The 16662-nt window shown below is 37.2% G+C and overlaps 1 long non-coding RNA gene across 2 annotated transcripts in view; it reads left to right on the top strand.

The window, feature by feature from the left end:
* LOC148056821 (uncharacterized) overlaps positions 1-16257 on the top strand; it is a 36352-nt gene extending 20095 nt beyond the window's left edge. For both annotated transcript variants that reach the window (XR_015702271.1, XR_015702272.1), the window contains 3 exons: positions 11810-11934; positions 14862-14942; positions 16057-16257. This is a non-coding gene — a long non-coding RNA (uncharacterized LOC148056821). The remainder of the gene's footprint in view (positions 1-11809; positions 11935-14861; positions 14943-16056) is intronic.
* Positions 16258-16662: the final 405 nt, after the last annotated feature.

Raw genomic sequence — 16662 nt, 5'->3', positions numbered from 1 at the left:
TCAGGGTTTTATCCTATCAGACCTTGAAAATATCCAAGGATGGAGACTGTACAACCTCTCTGGGCAATCTATTTCATCTTGACTGCTCTCATGGGGAGAAAGTTTTTCCATATATTATGTGAACTGCTCTTCTTTCAGTTTATGCTTCTTGTCTCTCATTCTCCTACCACACATCACTGTGAAGATGCCAGCTCTGTCTTCTCAACATCCTCCATGTAGGTGTTAGGTCACCAAGGCCACCTTCTTCTCCAGGCTGAACAAGCCCTGGTCCCTCAGCCTCTCTTCACATGGCAAACGATCCAGCCTCAAATCATGTTGGCGCCCCCTGCAGAACTCACTCCTCTTTATCGATGTCATTACTGTATGGAGTGGGCCAAAACTGGACAGAGTAGTCTTGTAGTGGTCTAATGAGTGCTGTGTAAAGGGGAATAAACACTTCCCTCTATTTCCTGAATGTGCTCTGCTCCTGTTCATACAGCTCAGTATGCAGCTGGTCCTTGCTGTTGCAGGTGAACACTGCTGGCTCATGCTCAGCTTGCTGCCCACTATGACCCCCTGGACCTTTTCAGCAGAACTGCCTGCAACCAGTCCATTCCCAGCCTGTAACACTGCAAGAGACCCTGCTTCCCATGTGCAGGACTTTACATTTGTCTCTGTTGAATTTGATTAAGGCTCCTGTTGGCCCCATTCCTTCAGCAGGTCTGGGTCCCTCCAGCCTCAACCGTATCGACTCTTCCTCCCCTTCTTGGTGTCACCTGCAAACTTGAAGAAAAAGCCCTTCATCACCTTCTTCAGGTTATTGTTAGAGATGCTAAACAAGACAGATACACATGCAACATTTGCGTTTCAAGAATTCAAGTAGTTCATTGGGTCTTTCTGGTTCTGAGACTTAAAAAGTGTCTCTCCTAACTGTCCTTAAGTCTGACCAACTGAAGTGATTTGAACTAAGGGCAAATTGATGGGCTGTATTATAACACCAGAAAATGTCTTTATTTCACTGAACATGTTAACTGAATGAAGACTGAAAGATTGTGTGGTTCATAATACTGGGCAGGCTTTCAGCAAGGGGATTTTAAGAAAATCTCTGGTTCAGCAAATGCATAAAAGCAAGTCTTTTGATTTTCATAGCTGTACAGCGTGGTGCTAGCAGCGTGAGCTTGATGTATAATTATAATTTCTAACAATGAATTCTATTAAAATCGAAATAAAAGATCTTTGTGAGGAAATATGAGCTCTAAAATGTGAGTGTTACATTCTACGGATTGTCATTATTTTGAAGCCTTAAAATAAATAAGTGTTTCCAGAAGCAAACACAGGCTATTCAGATGCCAAACTCTTTTGTTTTCATAAGTGTCCCTTTGAATGCATTGAATTCAGCATTTAGCGCTTGGCATCTAATTAATTTGTTATCAGGGAGGAAGTCAAGGAGTGATTCAATTCCCCATTCTCATAAGTACCAGAACCTGTTTTTAAAACTGTGGAGGCAGAGCACTAATAATAACAGGTTTCTCAGCTTAAATACTATTTCCCTTCCAGCTTCACATCATACCTTAAAGAAATTCTCGCCCAAGCTCAGGAAAAAAAAAAACACAACAAAAAACAAATCCCAAAAAAACCTTCCTTAGCAAAATATAACGCTGAGGATTTTTTTCCATTACTAAAGTAAATAATATTGTTCTTTTATTCTGCTTTGAGAAACCTCATTCTCAGTACATTTTGAAGTTAATGGAGATAATATTCTGGGGAAGATGAGCCAAGGGTTTTGCTTATTTCCTATGACTAGACTTCCAAGAAACCAATTCATTTTAACTGGAATGATGGAAGGACAGCTCTGTTATTCACCTTTTCAAAGTGCAGAACAGGCCTTGATTTTACTGAGTAGGCTCATCAAACTTAGATCATCATTTAATTAAATGTTTGTAGCAATAATTGACCTCAGGAGTAAGTCATCTGGTAATAAATAGATTCCACTGTTTCTAAATAGTATTTTACTGACTCTGAGATGCTATTCATAGCCTGGTAGCTTTGCCACAAACCTCATTAGCAATTTACTTAAATGCATATTCCATTGTAAAATTGACAGAGAATCAGAATGAAGTTTAACAATAAACATTTCAGTGCGTGGTCCAAAACAGAAAATGAAACTTTTCTTTTCAAGGACAGATCAAAAGTGAGATAGGAAAAAACCCCAGACAAACAACCCAAACACTGATTTATTTAGTTTCTTCATGTTTTTCTATTTTTTTGACCTGCTTAAACAATTGCTTAAAGAATTCTGTGCATATCTCAATTTGAGTTCAATAATGTTTCAAGCAAAAAGGCAGGAGCTTTTTATTAGTTTTGATGAAATACAGTGATAACATCGAGAAACCAAAATGGACATACATTTAATGTCCTCTCTCCTCCAAACTATCAATTTATTACTCTGCTTTTGTTTAAAACTTATGAGCTAAGTTCAGAGGTGATGTGTAAAGTGTGTAATTTAGAGTCCTTTATGCTCAGTTAGACACCTTAAGACCTACTTACACTCACTTACTAGAGTATAAGTCAGTGAAATGGAGTGTAAATTGATGTGATTTACATGTGGAGGAGCTGGAAGAGTGAGAAGGTATTACCTATAAGACGGAACAGACTTTTTATGAGCACTTTCTAATATTAAGCTGGTTTTCTTGCTACGCCTCTGTACCCCTGAATAAACACGTTTGCATTTGCCTGCTTAAGCTCCTGTGCATTCAGTGAGACTTTCTGGGCCAAAGTCGCTGATGATATGTAAGAAGTGTGATAGAAGTTATGTGCTGAAGAGTGAGTATGAGGTTTATAAATAAGTAAGTAAAGTCTTTGGTTCACATTCTTCTTTGTAGTTAGCTGCAAAACCAGCAGTTTTGTAGTTACTTGTAATGACTGAAGATTTTCTCATCTAAGGTGCTTGCTCTACCTTCTATTGGGAAGATTTTTACATCCAATGCACGCTCCATGTTGTGCCCTGGTGCCTTGTTTGACAAGCTGGCAGGTAAGAGGTAAGCTCCGTCATGTTTTCTGTGGGATAAGAACATGCACCTGGCAGCTACCACGTTGCTGTAATTTCAGACTCTTACCCTGTGGTAAGTTGCTCTTTTGCCAAGTGAGCTATGTAAAGCCTTGTCAGCTCCCAGAATTGTACCACTTGAAACATATCTGTTGAAGCATTACCAGTACAGAGGCAATTCCTGCAGGATAAAGAACCGTAAATCTATTAATCTCAATTTCTACTGCCTTAAAAAAATCTACTGATAATACACCAATTTAATCATTAAAAAAAAAGAAAATCCTGACCAAAATATTACCCTAAGATCATGGTTATACATAAACAAGTTTAAAATGAATCTGAAGCATAATGAATATATATGGGGAGAAAAGAGAAGTAAGAGTAGTAAAGGAGGTATAAACTATCCTAGTTAAGACTCTGGGAAGACTTTGGCCTGGATGCCTCTGGAAAGTTTTGCAGCATATGTCAGACGAAGTGTGAAAAATAAAACAGAAAAATCTATCTAGCTTTTGCTATGCTGGCAAAACCAAACACGTTTGTTCTGACCAAAAAATGTTTCAGCAAGTGTAGTTCATTTTGCTCAAAGAACTAACATTGGCTTTTTTTTTTCTTTTTTTTTTTTAATGCTACATTTTTATAGAAAGCCTTTACCAATTCATTGTAGTGATGTAGTTATCTATTTTAGTATACAAGGTGACAAAGGCATTCATATAGGTATAGTCTATATGTAAATTTTTTTGCTAAGTATATTAGTGTGATATACAGGTACAGTTAAACTTTATATATAGGAAGAATTAAGCCTTCATATGAACTCTAATTTTCCTGTTCAATATGGCTTTTTAAAATTTTTTTTAATTTTTCCCACAGCTAAACTGTAAACAGGTAGCTAAACCGTAAACAGGTAGCTAAACCACAATAAAAAAACCTACTCTGAGATTAAATTGGTATTTCAGTTTGCATTCAAATCTTGATTTATACTAAGAAGATTTTTCAGTGCAGCCAAAAGCTTTTTCTATGTAGGACTGAATCCAACTAATGCTTTCTGAAACTTTAGTCAAGACAAGGCAAGTTGCTTTTTGTTACATATTAGAATGAACCTATGTCCCAATATTAACTCAACCCACTTCCTATATAACTAGCTTTGTCTTGATTAGAGTTTTTGAAGGTGGTAATTAGTTCCTGCTAAGAAATAAAATAAAAAATTTCATCCTTTTCTCTATTTTTTTTCATTCTTTTCTGAAAGAAATCTTAGAATCACCCTTGAATTTAGGTATACACTTTTCCCAGATAGTAATTTTTGTTCTAAAATTATGTACATTAGGGTCACCCACCTCATCTGTTAAGTCCTTCCTTCAATAACAAAGACATGAAGCCATCAATGAATTTTACCTAATTGGTAGTCACAGTTACAGTCCATTCTCAGCTCATTTTTAAACTGTACCTCACAAATAAATATTTCAGCCTACTTGTTTCTATTTCAAAATAGCAAGCTTTATATTTTAAAACAAATGTTTTAAAAGAAAAAATAAAATCCAGACAAAATACAGCACTAATTCTGAGATGAGAACTAAAAAGGAGAGTTTGGGAGATCTTGTAACTTAACTGACAATAGGGATTTATCATGTTGCTCTTTGTTAAAAAAGAAGATGAAAGTACAAGGAACTAAATTTAGAAAAAAGAGGAAATATGCCTGCTAGCATACATAGAATATCCCCAAAGAGGATAACGAATATGAGGTCACTTGGAGAAACTGCTGATGTTCATGTGAGCAAATCTTTATTTTAAGGGAAACTGACTCAACAAAACAAAAAGTTATAGCAAATGTCAGTGAAAGAATTTTCTATGAACCAGCAAGGCATTAGAAAGAGTTTGTGTGTGTAAATGCAGCTGAGGAACCAGCACACTGTCCCCACAGGAGCTCTTTCACTGGCTGTGATCAGCAGGACCACTTGGAAGAGGGTGAGACTGGGGCCATCTGCAGGGTAGCCCCGGCTGACCTGGGAGCTCATCATAACACAGTCATATGCATGGAAGTGTTGATTTACCAGCATCACTTTGACATTTGAAAAGTCTCACTATGACTGTGGTCTCATGCACACATGTTTTTGAATTAACTAAAGGGAGTATAATTATCTATGCTATTTATGTGTCTCCAGTTACTGTACTATTTTGGTGTCAGCTGTAAAGCTAGGATAACAACACTGGCCCAAGGAGATACTTCTCTTGCCATGATTCTGCTGATTGTACAAGGAGAAGCATTTATATTCCCTTGTCTTTCTGCATTTTTGCTTTTTATAGGATACTTGGGGACATGATATTGTGCCCCCAAGATTCACAATTAACATGGCAAAAGACAGAAAATAAATCAGGATGATGGATTTTTTGAATACAGTCACAGGAGATATAAATCCACCTTGGCACAGACTAAGACAGGAGTTCAGGAAGTGGATTTAGATTGTGAACTTTTGTAAGATGAAGTCCGAAAAATACTTCATGAAGAATTTATTACCTAGATTCAGTCATTCTTCTTTTTCTTTCTCCTGTTTCATTTAATCAATTTTCTTGGGAAATTTTGGGCTGAAATTATACCTAAATTGTAGGGGTTTTTTTTGTTGTGTTTTTTTTTTTTTTTTAATTTCTGTTTGACAGACTTTTGGCAGTTAAAGTTGAGGATATCAGAATTAATAAAACAAATTAAAAGCTCTTTGCCAGCACCTTCATCTCCCCACACTTTTAGTAAACATCTTCAACATTTTTTTCACCAAATTCATCGCCATTAGTATCAGGCATGGGAACAAATGTAAACGTGCTTAACTGCCTTTAAACAGTTACCAATATTATGTAATTTAAAGTCAACAAGGTTTTGAGCGTATTAATTCATTTTCTGTTTTGTAGAAGCCTTAATAGCCTTTCCATGAGTAAATGAGGCATTTTCTTCAAACATTACCCTTATATCTAAGCAGTTCCTATATATCTGTAAAACGTTCAACATTAGCCAAATTCATCTGCTTGTTCAAACCAGGATTCTTTTTTTGTAAAGGGAATGCATAGCTATTTATAGCTGTTTATTGTGTAGTTCCTTATTGACTATGATCTTGACTCACTTGGGAACAGTCTTTAAAAGCTATTTCATTGTCTTAAAAAGCAGATAGGTTGCAAGTGGGATTTTCAAAGGTACGTCACTTTTCTAAGGTAATTCTGCACATTTAAGAGTTGAAATATTTTATAGAATCTGATCCCTGAGGTTTATACATTGACATAATCCCAACATTTTATCTGTGCTCTTCTGTTTTGAAGGGCAGACTGGTGTGCAAAGTTTTTGTTCATGGGATGTATATTTTTGGGGTAGAGAAAAATACAAATTCAATAGCTCACAAAGCCACACTAAAGTCAAGGACCCACATTCTGCTATGGTTGAATGATTATATCTTCACCGAAGTAGAAGGTGCTCCAGATTGTCAGAAGTGTGAAATGAGGATCTTTCCCTAACATGCATCACTGTGAATTTTAACACCATACATATGTCTAAAATCCAAAGAAATTCATATCTATGTTTGGCTTTGGAAGCAGATGACATTTGAGTGAGCAGTGTTCTCAACCAAGAAGAATTAAAAATAGCAGATAAAGATATCTAATGCAGAGTAAAATCAGATACAAATGGCATATGAATCAGTGAACAACTCAGGCTATGACCTCTTTGATTGATTCATGAATAGCTTATGTCCTCTTGATCTTATACTAAGCACAGGTATGCCTGATTTTGTGGTGCTACCTGCACTGAAAACAGCCTGTTCCCTGATCACCGACAGGTCTGTGTTGGGTCAGGTTTTTGCTACTGTGTTCATCAAACAAATTCACATTTGATATTACAGAATGAGAAAAAGCAATCCAAGGCAGTAGTATTAATGTTACACCTCACCACCTGTATTTCAGCTTCGTCTGTAAAGGTAGCTATTGGTATTAAAACAGAATTGTATTGAAGTAATGACTTAGGAAATGCCTAGACCAGAGTCACAGCAAGCCAGGAAGAGAAGCCTTTCTAAGGTCTTGTCTATTCAGTTAGAAGTTATTAACTGTCCCACACAAAGGGAGACCTCATGAACATTTCTTGGAGTAGAAATACTCACTGAGATCTTTAATAGAAAGCAGGAAGGTTCTGTGTTTCAAAGGAAGTGAAATAGTCAATGGGTGTGTATTATCCTGAGTTTCCTCTTCTCCATCTTTTCCCTTTGTAAGATTTTGATGGTTACATTTTGGGCTTGGGCCCATGCCACTTAGGATGTTGCTGAAACTTCCTTTTTGTATCTGATATCTCAAGCAACAAAAGAAAACCTTGTACTATTAAGAAGAATGTACTTCCTAGACACAGTCCCAGAGCACTCTCCAGCTCCTTTTTCATTTTGCCTGTAATATCTGCTTGAAAGATGTAACATGATTCTCAGGAAAGATGCATTTTCTATATGCATTAGTAAAGCCCATTAAAAACTCCATGGAGTATTTTTCACTTGGGCATGCAGAAGAGCAATTTTGCATTGTTTGGAGTGCTCCATCTGCATTGTTTTATTAAACAGAATGAAAAGAAACAATCAAGCTCCATAAAAGCACTTTTGAGAAAAGATTCAGGGAGGTATGGAACCACAGGCAAAGCCCTCCACTTAAGTCAGTTGCCTGCTCCCTACAGGGGCACTGGTTTCACAAGAAGAGAGTGGTGGCAATGGGACTTTTTCTCAGTGAGGGGTAGCTGCTCTTTAGCTGGACTCTGTACTGGATGAAGCTGGGTAGGATCCTGAGAAACTCAGTCTTTCAAAGCCAAATCTAACTTACATATTTGCCCTGCTTTGAGTGGGTATTGGACTAATGGCCTCTGGATGTCCTTTCTATCCCAAATTACTGCATGATTCTAAGATGGTATTTTGGTTTTCTTTGGTCCAGGTTGTGGGGCTTAAGACTGAGGTTTGGATCTCTCTGTTTCTACAGGAAAAAAATTGTAGTCTTAAGAATAACTTCCTTAGGCTAATCCAGTAACTTGCAGACTCAGAAATAACTGAGTCAGTCAGTAAAAAAAGTAGGTGACACCAATCTTCAAAACATAAAGAAAGTGCATTATATTTTGCCATTAAAACTCACCTCCTTATCCTTGGAATTCCCTTTAAAGACAGTGAGTGGGCTACCCAGGTAGATCAGATTTCAAGCTATGGTTCAGAGCCTCAGAAATCACAGAGTACAGCCTGCCTGCTGATGTAGTCTGGTACCCCAGAGGGCAGGCTCTGCCCTGACAGCATTGCATGGAAGCCATTCATTCAGTATGCTCTCGCTGTTTTCAGAGGGTATCTTGGACATCCTGGTTAAGAGGTGACAAGTGGCTTCTCTCTTTCCCTCCTTGACTGTTCAGATAGACTTAAATGGGGTAAAATGAATGACAGTGGTGACATCTTTCAGTGTTTGCCTACTTTGGATAATCATTAGTTCAGAGTTTGGCTTGACTTGGATTTGAACTCTGATTATCGCCTCTTGGTATGTTATAAGCTGCCTCAAAAAGATGACAGGATAAGCGTAAAACTCTCCTACCAAGGGCAGAAGCAGAAGACAGCTAGCACAAGGCATATGCTGTGGCAGGAACAGCTGCACTAAAAGCTGTCTCTGGGAAGGAGCTAATGAGAAGTAACTCAGAGAGGGAAGGAAGAAAAATGAAAGAGATACTACACTGTTGCAGCAATGATTTTTCCAGTTATGTTTTAAAGACCAAACTGCGTTAGTCATTTCACCAGTGTTTGCATCTGGGAAAAATGGAGAAATAATGCATGAGTTGCAGGAAAAAGTTAGAAATACATTTATAAATGTATTCATTAGAATTATTCTACAAAGAACATATAAGTGAATGTTGAAGATTTGACACATTTTTAAAACTCCTGAAAGGTTCATTTCTGTGTTCAATGTATTTCTGATGTTATTTCTGTCTTCTGAGTACATTATCTTCATAATCTGGTTAAATAAACTGTGGCCATGAATCCAAATTTTTATTTTGCTGATGTGTCTTTGAGCAATGCTTAGCATCACTACACCTGGTAATTATGAGCAGAGCAACATTAGTTTCTGGGTTTAGGGACAATTAAAAAGGGGATCAGTTGTAAGATACCTAAACTACAGATAGATGGAAATAGTGATTCTAGTCACTGTTCCCTTCACAGACAGGCACTCTGCTCTCACATCAAGTTCATGTGACGGGAAGTACTGAAAGAATGAAATCAGCTCAGAATTTCAGTGCTGCACAAGCTGCATCTCAAACTTTGCTCTGAACTTCTGATCCCATAGAGATAACACCCTTCTTAGTACTGATGAACTCCTAAGCTATAAGTAATATTCAGAGGGTCATCACTACTCTGTCTTCTCAAGAGAAAACTTTCTATTTTGTGCCCATGAGTAAACAGATAGGATCTGAATATTACTTTTAAACAAAGCTTAAGAATCAGTCACTCTGCTTATCTACATATCTCTAGCTATATTCTGAAGGGTGGAAGAGAAGAAAATTGCTTAAGTACCTTTGAGGCTATTGCTATTAGACACTAATGTTGCTCCTTTTGGCACAATGACATAGATAAAGAGAGATAGACAGCAAATATCAACTTACCAGGGACTTCAGCAGAGAGAGATACTTATATACAACACATTTATATAAATCATTTCACCTCTTTGCTTTAGTTTCTTTGTCTATTAAATAGCTCTTGTTACTCTTATCTATCAGAAAGGGTCTTCCAGGGATCACCCTCATGAACTGTGCTAGCATGCATTCAACATTAGCTCAGCTATTTAGTGACTAATAAAGCTATAATTTCATAACTGTGATTGCAAAAATGTGGTGAAATTATGGCTCACAAAGATACAGTAGAGAGGGTTTTTACAGTTATTTAAAAGTATGACTTCTGAAAGTTATCTGCTTTTTCACTGCTGTTCAATCTCTACAGGCAGATGGATTTCCGAGGAAAATCCATGTTGCTCAGAGAGAGGATCACGTGATCTCATGCTGAAAATATCCTCTCTCCTCTAAGCCAAGAAATTTTGACCCACTTACAATTCAGGTCAGTTTATACTCAGGCCAGTTGCTTCACTGGACAGCTGGTTGTGTGCAGTTGTCTTGAGTCAGTTTTCTCTTTAATTTGCCTAAAAGTTCTCTCCCTTGGGATAACTCATTAATGGACTAGTGGACAAAACCCATTAGGTTTCACCACCAGTGGCCATAACACTTAACTAAATATGGTCAGGAATAAGGATTAACTTGCCTGAAATAGTAGCACAAAACTGGTGGGACAACAGGATAAGGTTCCAGGCACTTTATGGCATAATTCTCTTCTAGTGGATTGTAGACTCTGATGACAGCAAGGGCAAGAACAGAGCTCTCATATCTTCTGAAGGGAAATTATCTTAGTATATATAATCTTTATACAACTTGTAGGAAATGTACGTTCACTCATCTCACTCATCTTAATTTTGCTCTTTTTTCCTTGAATTTTGTTGCAAGGCTTGAAATAAATATGTATCAGGACCTTTTAAATCAAGACTAGGGGGAGCAGAACTCTTGCAAAGTGTTAAATAGGTGTGCCATTGGCAGAGGAAGTCTAATGCTTTGGTGCACTGGGCCTGTGAAACAGAAACAAGAAGTTCCATTGGTGATTAATGAGAATTCATGACTGATTTTTAGCCTGAATATCAAGGCTATAAGTACAGTCTTAGGACCTTAATGACTCAGTAAATTAAGGTACCTCAGCTCCCTCTTTATAGTTTTGTTTTGCATAGCCTTTCTAAGATTTTTTTGGCATGTAATCTTCTGGGTGCTGCATATCATTGTGTAAGAAATGCAAAATAAGTTCAGAAAGCGGGAACCACTGCACTGTGGTGTTTCAGTCACCCTTGGTTCCTGTTTCCAACACAGATTTACAGCCTTCCTTGACAGACTTATCAAGGTTCTTTTCTCCTAAGGAAATGAAATTATACGCATCAGATTTCCTTTCAGGGTGAGGTTTCTAAATAGCATCACCTTTCTTTTTACATAACTAGGACTCTGGGAGTGGCTTTCTTCTGTGATCTTTGATATTGGCATACTGGCTTCACTGGGCTACCTTCTAATTTGTAGTGATTTTGGTGAGAAGAGATTCAGGTCTGTCATGCCGGAGATTTGCATGAGCAACTCTGTTCTGTATGCAACACTGTGGTTTAACTTTTGATGGGAAAGTAGAACTCACGGTGTCTGACCTATTTGTCACGTTTTTGTTCTGTTTTTTGAGATAAAAGTGTCATATAGATGAATCGCAGACAGCAGAGTATGTGTGTTTGGTTACTGTGTCACTTTTGGTAAATCAAATAGAAAAATCTTTTGTAATCAGCTAGCCTTTAACTTAATAACATTTTTGATAAATTGCTTGTATACAGTAGGTCATCAAATCCAAACATTAAAGACGTTGGTTTAACACTGCAGGAATGAATCATCCAGACACAAAAGGCCAATTTTACAATTCTTTATCTGGAGTAAAGAAAAAAAAATCTTATCCGTTTCAAAATCTGCACTAATGACGGAATAAAGAATTTTAGAACTGGCCTAAGGAAGCTAAGGATATGCTTGAAGTGTAACTGTTCATTGCAACAACATTTCCAGTTCCTTTACCTGTGAGTTTTAGCACTCTGTGGATCATTGTTCTGTAGTTTATTGTATGGTACCATTAGGAAAGTCTTCCTTATATTCTTTTTTTCTCTTCTTTTCCTAATTTATTCCCACATCTTGTACCTTTTCAGCTTCCCCCACACACACCCTCTGCTGGAGCTGCCACACTGCAAAATATGTCAGTGACAACAGGTTTGACAGCCTTTGAGGTGGTGAAGGATCTGGCTGGAGAAAGCCTCTCCAGCATGCTCATCAGGTTAGTAGGGATAGTGCAGTGGATGGCAATGTCTTATACTCTTTTCAGCCAAAAGTGTAAAATGGTTGCAGCTAAACTTGTCCTTGCAACAAAACAAGGAAAGACTGAAGAAACCTTCACTAGATAGCAAACTGAAAGATTATAATGCTTTCCAATTTATAAAACAAGACTCCCTTCAAAGTACTTTTCAAACACGCCTGCTTCTCACTTCTGTCACTTTTACACTATAAAGAGGCCTTACAGTGGCTGTAAATATAATTTATTTGAATTTTATAGCCTTTTATGCTGCTTGAACAGTGTGCTGAGGCTTCAGCATAAATATGAATTAAAAGCCAGATTGTGCCATTAAGGCCTTCATTGGCCTAATTTAGAAATTCCCCTCTCAAAAAGGAGATCACAGAGGCAAAACAATTTTACAGGGTAACCCTGACTGTGTAAGGGAAATATCTACTTCAGTCTCCCCAGGACTCAAGCACACCCTCTCTTCAGCAGCCGTGTGTGTGCGCATGCATGCAAATGTGTGTGTACACCTACCTCCCTGTACCTTTAGGTGGCCAGCAACTATAGAGACCCTCTGCAAGGAGATGATATTAAAGGAGGTATATCTGGCCCATTTGTTGCAAAAAGGTGGAGGGATGCTGGCTGTAATGTGGTGGCAGGCATGGGGAAGAAGCCATCCATCTCAAGGTCAGCACCTCAACAGCAAGAATCTACGAGCGACTTCAGTTTATGCTAATATGTTAAAACAAAAATACAATTTATACCATTTCAGTTTGCATTAAAACATGCTCTGTTCTCCTTGCTGCAAAGGTAATAATCATAATAACCATTGGCGTATGAGCAGGATAGAGAATAGTGAGCATTTACCATGTTTGTTGTCCCTATGATATCACACCACCAAACGTGACTAAACATCCTGAGGTTGAGAGAAGAAGATAGTACATGTTAACTCCCATTGCACACCCTCATAATAGCCAGGTAAAATATGATTTTCACAAGCTCCTTTTGATACAGGTAAAAATAATTGTATCTTATTTAAATCTGGTAGGTGAAAGACTCAAAGTTAAGTGACATTTTCTAGGTCAGAAAGCGAATCGGCATCTGTATTTGCAATGGAGTGCCAGAGCCCTGACTTCTGTCTTGCGCTCCCACTGCTAAATCGTATCTCATAGAGCTGAGCAGTGGTGATGAATGTGCTGTGGAATTTGCTTTGCAAAACAAATATTTAACTTTCTACAGATCATTGAAGACCTGATAAAACTCTAAGGTGTCACCCAACCAATTTCCTTTTCTTTTTAATCAAAGAATCTTTTTATTCTTTTCGTCTAAATGGATGGTTCAAATAAAATTGGAAAGGCCATTTATAGTTATCTTCAAATATCATTCATGCAAACAGGCTTCACAAAGACAGTGTTCAGAACAAGGATCTGAAGGAAAAATTCCCATTAAAAGCATTAGTAATTTCAAAAATACAAATCACTTTTGCAATGAGTCAAGAGAGCCAATGCTTCCTTCTTGCTTTCGGGTGTGGAGAGGTGAATGGCCAGGAAGAGGGGGTGATGTGTGCAGCTTCTGCAGCCTGGGTGCTGCTCCCCTGCAGACAGGCTTGTGGTGCAAATTCCGCGGTGGGGAAGGGCAGACCAGGAGCCAAGCAAGCACTCCAGAGAGCAAGATAACAAGATAGATATTTTCTTCCCAGCAAAGGCATGGGAATGCCGGCACAAGCTAATAATTCATCCAGCTCCAATCTCCAAAATTGAAGAGCACAAAAGGCATTCAGCCTGTGACAGGAGAGGGCTAGGGTTTTTTTTATTCTTTATTGTTTACAGTATCTTCTTCTGAGAATTGAAGGCTTTCTTACGTTTGGGTAGAAAAGCAAAGACAGCACAGATGCCGAAAAATATATCCAAATACAACATTGGTAGGAAAAGCCAGTCTGAAAATGCCAGTGTGATGGAGGGATTCTGCACAGGGGACTTTACACAGTTGTTTTTCAGCCATTTCCAATAAATTACCTAAATATATTACCTACATAATTTGTTGTTCATATTAATTTTGATCACTCTGTCTATAGCAAGATTCCAATTTGATAATTTTTTTTTAGTTTAAGATCTTATAGATTTAAATTTGAAATATTTAATGCCAAACTTTATTCCTTTTTCACTCCTCCCTAGAAAGCAAAGGAGGCCTTTTACAAGTGTTGACATATTTAAACTTGTCAAGTTCTGATACTAAAAAAAAATGTTTAAAAAAAGAAAAGCAATCAAAGCTTAGGAACTATTAGGAAAGGGACTGAGTGTGAAATGGAAAACATCATTGTGTTACCGTATATTTTGCTGGAGTGCCCATAGAGTCAACATTGAATTAATTATTTCTGATCTTCTTATCCTAAAATGGAATACAGTAAAACAAGACAAGGTGCATTGAAGGGAAAGAAGGCTGATTAAAGAAACAAATGGCTTCTGTAATGAGAACATAGAAATAGATTAGGATTAAACAAGACAGAAAAGATACAAATAAGGGGGAAATTACAGAGATCTAAAGCAGCGCTATTTGCCTGGGGAAGGCACGTTTATATGCACCGACTATTCACTGCTTCTCTGATACAAGAAACAATGGAAGTCAAATTAAGTTTTCATATATTAGGTTCAAACCAAACAAAATATTTTGGGGATTTTTTTCTACATAAAAAAAATATTAATCTGTGCAACTTGTTGCTACAGTATGTTTCTGATGCCAAAAAATTACGTAAATTTAAAAACTCATTAAGCAGACTCAGAGAAGAATAATCTAGCAAAGGCTAATAAACATACGATACGACCTGCTACTCAGGAAGAACTTGAACTTCATATCAGAGGAAGCTGTTAGATTACACTAAGAAAGCACCTTTTTAATAAAATTTGTCATGTTTTTATACTGTTCTGTAGATGACTCTACTCTTCTTACACCTTTCTTGGTCAGCACTGAAGACAAGGAATAGGACTATGCGTACCTTTTGTTCTACCAAGGTAAGTTACTCTTTTTCTGGAGAACAAAAAATCTGAACAAACATCCAAAATTTAGTAAATCTAAGTATTTTGACTGTCAGAAAAATGTTTGCCAGGTTGCCATGACTTAAGGTAAAAAAGAAATTGTAAAAAGGCAACCTATCCATTTACAAGACAGAATATCCTGTTTTCCTCCCACACCTATTCATATCTACTTGCAGTCATTACAGGTAAGAGCATACTGCTTGTAAGGATACTTAAACATATAATTACATTAAAGATATAGTTAGTAAAGTAGTAAAACAGGCAGAATCAGATAATACAAAAGTAAGGATTATTTTATATTGGACTATGTTTAAAATGAAATTTTATTGATATTTTTGGACCAACTCCATTGAAAAGATTAAAGAATACCTTCTTATTGTTTTTGTGATGTTTTACCCTGGGATGATTTTGTTTTCCTGCTTGCCTCAGTCAGTTTGCCTAACTTTCACCATCTAGTCATCTAAAAGAGCAATTTAGAAGATGTATATTTTAACAAAACAAAGTAAGTGATTTTTTATTATGCTCTGCTCTGCAATGAAATGATCTCTTCTGCTCTTGCTTTGCAGCTAATTATACAGTCTCCTTCAAATTCTCAGTAAACATAAATCTGCCTTTTCTGGTGATTGATACAGAGCTATCCTGATTTATAAAAATAAGGCACACCTAATCCTAAATAGCACGTACCAAAAGGAATTGAATAAGAAAATAAAATGAAAAAGAACAAATCTTCAAAATGTGAGGAACAAAACTGACTTTATTGCCCCTAAATATGGTGTTCTAAGTGTGCAAATCGGGTTTCACATCATTACATCTGGAAAGTCTTAGCTACTATTTATCAGATTTATACTACTATTACCACTCTTAATTCAAGGAATCCTGATGTTGCATAGGAAGAATTTTTGTTAAACTAACTAAGCTAAACTAAGTGTAGCTGGAAAAAGCAGACAAGCTTTTATACAGAAACTGTTCTTTAGGCCTTAAGAGGAAGCCTTTTTCTTTTCTGTCTCAAAAAGCTGGACTATTTTTTTCAGTTATCACTCATTTCAATGACAAATTTTTCCTGTTCCTACAAAATCTGAATTTCTCCTAGCCTTAAGCAATCGTGTCTGTGACGATGCTACTGAAATAAGAAGATTCTGAAGGACCAGCAGATTGATAGATGGCTAAGAAGAGGTTGGAGCCATGACTGTTTGTTTAGGAATAGATATCCTTCTGTTACTGGTATGGAGAGGCGGTGATGATCTAGCACAGTCAGAACTGGATTTGCTCACTCTGAACAGCTGGGAGAGCAAAGGTGAAGCATGTACTATTTAGTGTAATTCTGTGTGTTAGAAAAATTCAGAGCTTCATGGGAATGATGCATCACCTTCGTTCGTCAGACTGGTCCTCCTGTGGTACAGATTACGTCTGAGTCTGTCTGAGTTTGCTTAGTGTTTGAGATAAGGAAAGACTACGAATCTTTCTAAAATCTCTTAAGAAACCAAACACCTGAACTGCAAACAGATGACATAAGCAGCAGTGGTCAATAATTTAGAAGTTTATCTCTCTTTTGTACAATTCAGTGGGTGTTTAAACATTGATTTTCTTGAAATCAGGGTCCAGCTCCTGGATTCTGAATTAATTTTTAACTAATGTACAGAAATAAATGCTTCTTTAAATTGCTGTTACTGTATTATTTGTCACAACCCCAACAGCA

The sequence above is a fragment of the Nipponia nippon genome, unplaced genomic scaffold (genome assembly GCF_047370975.1).
Source record: "Nipponia nippon isolate SJK-2023a ecotype South Korea unplaced genomic scaffold, ASM4737097v1 scaffold_11, whole genome shotgun sequence".
In the NCBI taxonomy this organism is placed as follows: Eukaryota; Metazoa; Chordata; class Aves; order Pelecaniformes; family Threskiornithidae; genus Nipponia; species Nipponia nippon.
Note: the sequence above shows the minus strand (reverse complement) of the source record. Positions and strands in the feature narration are given on the sequence as shown.